The following is a 9474-nucleotide window of genomic DNA, read 5'->3' on the forward strand; positions in this document are numbered from 1 at the left end:
GAGTGATTAGGACTCTTACTTTTGATCCCCAGACATACTAGTTTGATAATAACTTAACAGCTCTAACCACAAGAAATAGCTACCATTTATTGAGCACTTATATGTATTAGGCTATGAGCTGAGCGCATTGCATTAAATACCTCATGTAGTCCTTACAAGAACCCTACAAGTTAGGTAGTATTATCGTTATTTGACAAATAAAGAAACCGAAGCTCAGAGAGGTTAAGTAACTTGCCAAGATCACACAGCAGTTAAGTCACAGAGCTGGGGTTTGAATCTGCTCAGTGGGGCTCCCAATCCTGTCCATGTCAGTCTTCAAAACTGGGGCTTCCCTAATTCTGAAAAGGGAGGGAAAGATTCTAGTCAGACTTTGGAGGACTGAGGAAAAGTTCCATTCAGAGAGGGACAGAGCAGAGCTTGAGAAATACAAAGCCAGGGTCCTCCTGTGAGGAGCCCCTCTAACATAAGCAAGAGATAAGGCAGTCGGGTCCCATTTGGGTAGACAGTAATGGCGGGAACAAAGCTGGAAGCAGGTTTCAGAGTATAGGAAGGGACAGCAGGTAGATGACCGCAGGTGCCCAAGAAGGCCGAGAAAGTTAGAGTCAGCAAACAGGGTGTGATCTCCCTACAGAGATATCCAGCTCAGAAAGGGAAATATTTCTTCCTTCTTGGGCTCTCAAGTCTGACAAGGCTGTCATAAGACCTAGAATAATAAAAAAATCAAGTCCAAGCCCATTGTTACCCATGGTGGTGGTTGTTGCTACATTGACTGGTGCATTATTTTGGATCATCTGAGAGGAAGACGCTAAGACAGGACCAGATGTGTGAGGGATTTATTGGCAGGGGGGATGCCTGGAAGGAAAAAGGTGGGGGGAGCCTCCAGACTACAGTGCCAATCTGACTCCCTGTGAAGGAGAGAAGAAAGGAAGGAGGGTTGGGTAGGAAGAGTCTCAGGGGCGCCTGGGTGGCTCAGTCCATTAAGCATCTGCCTTCAGCTCAGGTCATGATCTCAGGGTCCTGGGATCGACTCCTGCATCGGGCTCCCCACTCAGCAGGGAGTCTGCTTCTCCCTCTGTCCCTCCCCCCTCCCACACTCTCTCTCAAATAAACAAATAAATAAAATCTTTTTAAAAAAAAGTCTCAGACAGCAGTGCAGTTCCAAGAAAGGTTTGGCCAGGCTGACGGGTACTCCTTGAAGCAGAAAAAAATTGCCTGTTGGAAGGGTCTCGGGTCTCTCCGACTGTGCCTTCGTGGGTAGCCCCACTCAGTCATGGGCTGGGAGCAGTTCACAGGAAGTGTGGCGCACACTCGGTGGAGGATCCAGAGAAACCACAAAGGGGCCATCATTCAATATACTCCCCACAGCAGGGGATCAGAGTGGTGTCTTCCCATAGTAACCTCAACTGGCTGTCATCTTGCTGGCCCCAAAGCAGGGTAGGAGAGCTCACGGGGGAACCAATGAGATGTCAAGTGGAGGGGTTAATAATGCATACCCCGTGGAGCCTCTGTGCAGATTCAATATGTAGATGCGTGTTAGCCTCCAGCACAGAGCTGCCACCCAGCAATCCCAAGAGAACGGTAGTTAGCCTTCTACTCAACAATTCAGGAGAAGATGGCGGTCTTCATGAGGAGTTACACTCACTTCTCAGTTCCATCCTGGGATAACCAGGCATGTTTTTCCAAGGAGATTCCTGCACACCACATCTAGAAACGCCATCTCTTCCCTCTCTCCCTCCTCCTCTCCCTTCCCACCTGGCCAAGGGGTGGGGGGGAGGGGAGCTGGGCTACATGATGCTCCTTCAGAGCACAGGTAGAGAAATCAATCCACCTTTCACTTGACCCGAGCCTTCTGATTAGAAAGCCAAGCCATCCTCCCTCTGGAGCAAAATTCTTCTAAATGTAAGTTGAACTCGCTCAGTCTTTTTGAGATAAAGACTAGCTTCTGAACAAAAAAGGTTTTGATTATAAAACGAAGGCCGTTATCCAGTGAGATGGGGGATTTGAGGCTCCACCAGAAGGGTACAGGAGGTCTGAGGCCAACATACCGATTAGCAGGCTAAAGAAAATAGAGTCTACGCTCTGTCGACGCCCCTGGGCCATGCCATTCTTGCCCTCCCTGGTGACCATTTCATTTAATTATTTTAAAGCAGAGTTTTATGGACTATTTGCCAGACGTCATGTTTGCTGGGGGCACCTCAAGTTTCAGACATTTATAGGAGTTGACCCTAGTTAAGATTCCGTTTCTTGCAAATGTATTCATTCAGTTTGGGGACTAATGCGTGGGATGGAAGAAGTGAGAAACCCCCGATCGAACAACACTGAACGCCTCCTTCTTCTAGAAAACACTGAGAATATCTTAGAAAAACTTCAAAAGGAGAAAGACGTATACGCACGGAGACTTTCTCAAATTGGCAGATTCTGTCCTTGAAATACGGTAGTCCCGCTAGACAGCACCTGCAAGATAAGCATTCAGGGAAATTATAGAAAAGTTCCTCCATCAGAGGGCCTCGCATGGCCTTCCTGTCCTCAACTGAGAAAGAGCCCAATTTTCTGGCATTTGAGAACAAGTAATATTTAAAGACTTAGGGGAAATTAGTCCAATGCACCTTGATGATAAACACATGTACCCATTTCATTTGGCTATTTTGAAATGTGGGTTTTAACCAGCTGCCATTAATAGCAAGTGTGCTGCTTCTCTGTTTTTCCCTCTTCTTGTAATAGACACGGCAGAAGGAAAGAAATATTTAGCCATTTTGAATTGCTTTCCAGAGCAGGAAGAATTATTGACTATAAATTGTATCTTCCTATCTCATGAAACAAATGAAACCTCAATTAAATAAAAGGAAAATTAACAATCAAGATTAGGTAAAAAGCATTACATTTCCTTGGGGCTCAAGTTACAAAGATATGTTTTTGTAAAAGAAAGCAAGGTCAGTTACCACTATTAAACTTGTATATTTTTTATACTAAAGTCCTTTCAGTGGCCTCTCTGAGAGACTGTTCAGTTTGCATTACACGCTAATAAACTCCAGGTGCACAGGACAAACTGAATAATCAGAACCTGATGGCCCAAACTAGTTAAAAATAATGTGGTACATTCCTGGTTCTCTGCATTTAATTTATTGTTAATCATTGTTATTACTTACATTTATTGGGTAGTTTTTCCAGATTTATGAGGCACTACATTTAACAGTGTTATCGCTTGTAACTGACCATCAGTGGGATCGAAAACATATTTTTGTAAAGACTCTTAGCCTAATTAGTAAGTTGTTTCCCTTTGAGACTAAACAGACCCCTAAAACGACTGTGTTATTTTCCCCTTGAGTCAGAGGGAAACTCTTGTACAAAAACCCACTTTTGCCAAAACCACCTGTTGGGTGGTAAGGAATCATTCTAGGGACACTAAGGTGACCTCCCTATGCAAAGCGGAAAAATGTGGGATTTTATTCTAGAGGCCAGGGGCAGTCTCCTGTCTTGGGGGAGTGAGCGGCCTCCTACGGGTGTGACTTCTAGGATGCCAAGGAAGGACAGGTGTGGAACCTGTTCCTCCACCTGCCTGGAATTCTACTTTCCAGAAGCAAACCTTTGGGTAAATGGGAGAAGTGATTCTTTGACTAAAATTCGCACTCAGGTACAAGTGACTTGATATTCTCCCAACCTTTCCTAAGAGTTGTTTTGGAAAGGGGGTGGGAGAGGAAGCAGAAAACCAAAAGGAGAAAGACTAGGAAGAGGAAGAACAGAATGGGAGCCTTCTTCTCCCAACTTCCCTGGTCCCAGTCTTGCCAGGGAACAACATCTCTCACTCAGAGTGGGGTGAAGCAAAGGCTCAGCACAGAAGACCTGCCCCTGAGGATGGTGTCATTCCTTTGGCTCCATATGCTGCATGAAGATGAACTTGAGCGAGGCCCAGCCTTGGAGATCAGGAGGTGGCCCCCAGCACACGCTCCAGCCCTGAATGAGCCCTAAGTCCTTCACACGCAGCAGGAAAGCACACCACTTCCTTGCTGAATTATCTGCTGAATGTATGCCAATTCCTATCACACCACTCTGGCTTTAGTTGGAGCCTGTGGGGTCAAAGGGAAGGCCATGAGGGGGGAGGCCTGAGTCTTGGGCTCTAGAGTGCTCTCCGCCGAGTGACCTTGGGTATGTCACTGTTCCTCCCATGACCCTCGGTTTGCTCCTCTGTAAAGTGAGATGGCATGGTCGTTGACTGATTGCAGTAAGCGCCCCAATTCTTCACCACCATCACCCCAAATCCAAATTCTTTGGCCAGTGACCTTGCAATTCCTGTCACCTAAGAGGCAGAGTCCATGTCCCTCCTCCTTGAATCTGGGCTAGTCTTATGACTTGCCTAACCAATAGACTGCCAGTAGAAGTGACAATGTGCTAGTTCAAAGTGGAGGCCTCGTGAGGCATTTGTGTTTCCATGTACTCTCTAAACTAACATCCTGGGAGAGCAGAGACACAAGGAGCAAATCCAAGTCACCCTGGGTTCCCTAGTCAAGGTCAGCCTTGGTCAGCCAACTGCTAGCCAATCCTTGGACATGTGTATAAGTCCAGCCAAGATTAGCAGTGCCGTTGACCCCAAACATGAGCGCAGTAAATGCTTGTTTTTGTTGCCACTGAAGTTCACAGCTATCTGTCATTCAGCATTATTGTGACAATACATGCCAGATAGATGGTGCTGTTGGATGAGTCCTAAGGTCCAGTCTAGTCCAAATTCTACCAGCTACTTAGAACCTAATCCAGCCCTAATTGTACCCACCCCCACCCCCACCCCCACCCCCAGGAGACACTGGTAGTTCTTTTTACTGTCTTAGGCCTATTTTAAATAGAGAATGATAATCCTTATCCCTCCCATACCTCTTAGGCTGGGCCCCTCACACGGTATTTCCAAGGATAAATTTAATATTCAATATGGTATCACTTTGAACCATTCAAAAGGCAGACACTTAAGTTCATTCTTAGCCATTATAATGCTACATCTTCTCAGGGATCTCATTAGGAAGCCCCCTAAGGTGACATCACTTAGAAGATAAGCAAAAAAATCAAGTAGATGTTGTTTAAAAACCCATTTGGGTCTCTTACAAGGTATTCACATTAAATGCCCTAAATTAGTATTTTTGTTTCTGAGCCACAGTATCTCAGCCCCTTTTGATGCCTCTGTGGGTACTTCCTCACTCATTTTATGTGTTTGATCCAAATCATTTTGACCCATGGTTTAGCTACATGAAGCTAAGGGAGAATTTAAGATAAACTGGAGGGGCAGTGAAACAGAAGAGACAGGAAAGAAGAGAGGTTATTCTATTCACTCATCCATTCTTTCAATAGATACTTACCAAGTGTCAGTTACATCATAGGACTGTATTTAGCCCAGGGGCTTTGGGGTAATAAAAAGTGATCCAGGCTTTGCCCTCATAGGGATTAGGGGTACAGGTTGGAGGAGAGAAAAACACTAAGCAATTAATTACAAATATGTTAGCCTAATCATTCATTTGAAACCTGACAAATAAAGGGAAGGTATCAAGCATCCTGCCTTTCCAATACAAAGTGTGTCTTGGAGTAACTAAACAGAAGTGGAGGGCAAGTTTCTCTTTTTAGAAATATTCTCACTAGGGGTGCCTGGGTGGCTCAGCCAATTGAGCTGCCAACTCTTGGTTTCCGCTCAGGTCATGATCTCAGGGTCATGGGATCGAACCCTGTGTCAGGCTCCGTACTCCGCATGGAGTCTTCTTCAGATTCTCTCTCTCTCTCAAATAAATAAAATCTTAAACAACACACAAAAAAGAAATATTCTCGCTAATAAACAAAGAAAGAAAAATAGAATGTCACTGTTTTGCAACCCTTACAATGAATGAATGGATCTAGATGTTGAGCATCAAAGACCACTAACATGAAAGAAAGAGACAACCAGACATTACATACCTCCTGATGGAGGAAGATATCACCTCTTATGAAGTAGTCTTGCTGGCCCATGCCCCTGGAGGGGTGGGGGGAATTGGCCCTTAATCCAATCAAGTCTTAAGAGCCCCCTCTCAGTTATAGGAGATTCAGACGACAGAGGAACATGTTAAACACACCAAGGGGATGCAATCGGCAAAATCTAGACTGTGGGAAACTCTACAGAACAGACAAACTGAGTTTGTTCACAAATAAATTGCAAAGAGAGGAAAGAGACCAAGGAGGAATCTGTTGATAAACAAAAACTTAAAAGACATATCAAAATGAAACAAAAAGGAGGATCTCAGGTAATAAAACAAAAAAGGAGGAAGGTAATAAAACAAGGAAGAGATGAACATAAATGTCAGGAGAGTGGTGACTTTTGGAGGGAGGCCCCTTCTGTAGAGCTGCAGGGTCTATTGGCAAAGTTCTATTTCTTAAGCTGAATAGTGGTGTCAATGTTATTTACTTTCTGATAAGCCATGAAGCTACACCTTTTTATGTAGTTTTCTGTATCTTTTACATTTCACAGGGAAAAAGTTAAAAACAATTACATACATTTTAAAATATCACAATTGATATAAATGCTTCTAAGGAGAAGTTTCAGCGACTGAAAGGGTTTAAGAAAGGCTTTTCCTAGTCTGGCAGAGATAGCTAAATAAGGAAATGAAAGAAGAGCTCCAGGAAGAGGGAATAGCAGGAGCAAAGGCCCTGTGGTGAGAAGAGGCTCTGTGATTAGCCACAGTGCCTCTTCTTCATCTGCCACAGAACCTGCAGATGAATGGTAGGTCTTCCAATAAATGCTTATTACACGTAGGTGGGTAAATGGGGCTGGGGTTCCCTCACTGGGTGCATTCATTGCCATTGCTGTCGTAACAGTTTACCACAAACTTAGTTGCCTAAAACAACACGCATGTATTAACTTACAGTTCTGTAGGTTAGAAGTTCAACACGGGTCTCATGGGTTAAGATCAAGATGTTGGCAGGACTGAGTTCTTCTCTGGGAGCTCTAGGGAAGAATCCATTTCCTTGCCTTTTTCAACTTCCAGAGACTGCCCACATTCCTTGGCCTGCAACCCTCTTCCTCCATCCTCAAAACCAACAAAAAAGGATTGAGTTCTTCTCATACCACATTGGAGGAGAGGACCTCCTCTGCCTTCCTCTTCCACTTTTAAGAACATTTATGATTGCGGCGCCTGGGTGGCTCAGTCGTTAAGCGTCTGCCTTCGGCTCAGGTCATGATCCCAGGGTCCTGGGATCGAGCCCCGCATCGGGCTCCCTGCTCCGCAGGAAGCCTGCTTCTCCCTCTCCCACTCCCCCTGCTTGTGTTCCCTCTCTTGCTGTCTCTCTCTCTGTCAAATAAATAAATAAAATCTTTAAAAAAAAAAAAAAAAAGAACATTTATGATTACATTGGGCCCACCCAGATAGCTCAGGGTAATCTCCTTTAAGATCAGCTGATTAGCAAACTTAATTCCATCTGGAACTTCAATTCCCCTTTGCCATGTAACATAACATATCCACAGATTCTGGGGATTTGGACTTGGACATTTCAGGGCCCATTACTCAGCCTGCCACACTGAGCAAACATTTACTGAACAACTACAATGTGCCAGACTTTGAGTGCTAGGACGGGATGAACAGATAAAGTTCTTGTGCTTGGAGAGCTTGCAACTCAGAGTGGGAGAGAGCCTATAAGGAGGTAAACAAATACACAAATAGTCCCAACTGATTTGAACTAAAAATGGGAAGGAGAGGGATAAAACCAGTTATGCCGTGCCTTCAAAGACACTTATTTATTAATTTTCTACTTCCCAACAACTGGAACTGAAGTCCACCATCTCCATTTATCTGACCCACAACATTACTCTATTTCTAGTAGGTTTTTATATTTTAAAAACCACCTAAAAATTAAGTTAGTTTTTTTTTAAGTCCTCCTATACTTATCTCTGGAATCCAATTTGGACTGATTTTTTAAAAATATTCTAAAGCATTCCTAATATAAAACTTTCCTGCTTCTGGTTTCCAAGGGAAATTTATTATTTGAGGGCAGACTTTTAAACATGTCACTCTTTGCCAGCATGCCTCAGGGTACAAGTACAATAAATAAAGGGTGTATTGAAATAGAATATTTCAAATAACTAGCAGCATCATTAAAACATCAAATTAAATGAACAGAAAACAAACAGATTCTAGTTTCCTTGTATAATCAGATATTCTTCATTAAGGACTCTCAAGTGGATTGTAATTCCAGTTATACCAACTGTAGCTTCCCAGTTAAGTACTCGTCTTACCGGCCAAAAAAAAAAAAAAAAAATGTGGAGAAAAAGGGAGCATATACCTCAGCCCCACCAGACACCCCAAACTTACCTCGGTTTGTCCAAGGTTTTATAAGATCTCTGAAGGCAGAGGTAGGTCGTCAGTCCAAGTCCTAAATCAGGGCTCTGTTTGCACAGCCAACAACCATCAAGATTTTCTGGCCTCTTTGAAGAAGAGAAATGCCCCCACACAGTATCTAGAGTTCAGAGACTCACCCAAGGGCCCAGGGTCTCAATGGTGCTCTTGGCATTTGGGGTGGGACAGTTCATCTATGCATGCCAAGGTCCTCAACATTTCTGCTCCCTCTCCCCACAGACACACACTCTAAATGTCAGTCCCTGGGTCAAGCAAAAATGCCTCCAAACATTTCCAAATTCTCTCCTGGGGTGGGAGGGTCTAGCCCATTTTCAACAAAAGGCCTTCCCAGCAGCCTCAGTCCATAGTGAATTCTCCTTGTCCCTATAACACCCATAGTATGTTCTGCTCATGAGAGATGGAGTGTAATCACCACCGTCAACTGTCAACATGATGTAGAGGCACCCAACTGCCTATAGTTGGATGTCCATCCAGCTGTGACAACACCTTTATCCCAGCCTTGAGGCTAGGCAAGGGATCTCAGCCAATAGTCCAAGGGGAACTGGATGTGGGGTGCTTAGGGGCACAGGCCAGGGATCAGAAAGCTGGGTTTCAATCTGGGCTCTGCTACATCCTTGCTGTGGAACCTTGAACAGTTACTTTACCTCTCTAAGCTTCAGTTTTGTCATCTAAAAGTGGGTAAAATTTCTTTTACTTCCTAGGTCATGAAAAGACTAAATGAAATAATCTATATAAAGCACTTTGAGCCATTCCTGACAGTTAGCACACACTCACTGAATACTGGGTATCATCACTGTTTTTACTGTCAGAGATAACAAAATTAAAACAGTTCTTCAAAAATGACATCTTAGGCAATTTTCTGTTCATTCTATATGCAATAGATGCTCAGTATTTTTTTTTTTTTCTTGGTCTTCCTGTCTTCCTGGTAAGGAAATCATTTCTGAGTCTCAATTCACTGCTTCTTGTAGTTTACTAGAAATTTATTCTCACGTTGATAGAACATGAAACCAAAAGGATCATGTATCATTGGCTCAAGAAAAGCAGCAAACTGAAGGTGGCAGCAGTGCCTGGAGACTTGATCCAACTTAAAGATTCCTCCCCCAAATCTCTGTTAATGGTG

At 43.8% G+C, this 9474-nt stretch overlaps 1 long non-coding RNA gene across 1 annotated transcript; it reads right to left on the minus strand.

Annotated features, from left to right (window-relative positions):
* Window positions 1-816: 816 nt before the first annotated feature.
* On the minus strand, window positions 817-9264 carry LOC145722141 (uncharacterized). The gene is made up of 3 exons (XR_014146195.1): window positions 8310-9264; window positions 6868-7031; window positions 817-2454 (listed from the first exon to the last, which is right to left on the minus strand). It is a non-coding gene; the product is annotated as an uncharacterized LOC145722141 (long non-coding RNA).
* Between the last annotated feature and the right edge of the window lie 210 nt (window positions 9265-9474).

The sequence above is a fragment of the Leptonychotes weddellii genome, chromosome 6 (assembly GCF_054177405.1).
Source record: "Leptonychotes weddellii isolate Sample4059 chromosome 6, ASM5417740v2, whole genome shotgun sequence".
Taxonomy (NCBI): Eukaryota; Metazoa; Chordata; class Mammalia; order Carnivora; family Phocidae; genus Leptonychotes; species Leptonychotes weddellii.